The following is a 387-nucleotide window of genomic DNA, read 5'->3' as shown; positions in this document are numbered from 1 at the left end:
TGTTTCTCTGTTTTTTTTGTTTTTTTTAATTCTTATACCACACTATTAATTTTATTCTTGACTTTGAATGATTTTAAATTGTTTTAAATTGTTTTCTGAATGCTCTTTCATGTTTTATGTAAAGCACTTTGAATTGCCTTGTTGCTGAAATGTGCTATATAAATAAAGCTGCCTGGCCTTGCCTTAATGATACACTTGAACAGCTGTTAGTCATACACATCTTACAAGTGGACTAAAATGAGAAATAAGCTCCAATTCAACAGAGGATTGTTATTTATTTATGTAGCATATTGTCACCTGCTGCACTATGCCTTGTGAGCAGCAACTCTTTCATGTGAGTGAATGCAAAGTAAAACATCGATTAAAAGAAAAGGCAGTTAGCCATCA

Source organism: Perca fluviatilis, chromosome 7 (assembly GCF_010015445.1).
Source record: "Perca fluviatilis chromosome 7, GENO_Pfluv_1.0, whole genome shotgun sequence".
NCBI lineage: Eukaryota > Metazoa > Chordata > Actinopteri > Perciformes > Percidae > Perca > Perca fluviatilis.
The sequence above is the reverse complement of the archived record's forward strand: the minus strand, read 5'-3'. Positions refer to the sequence as shown.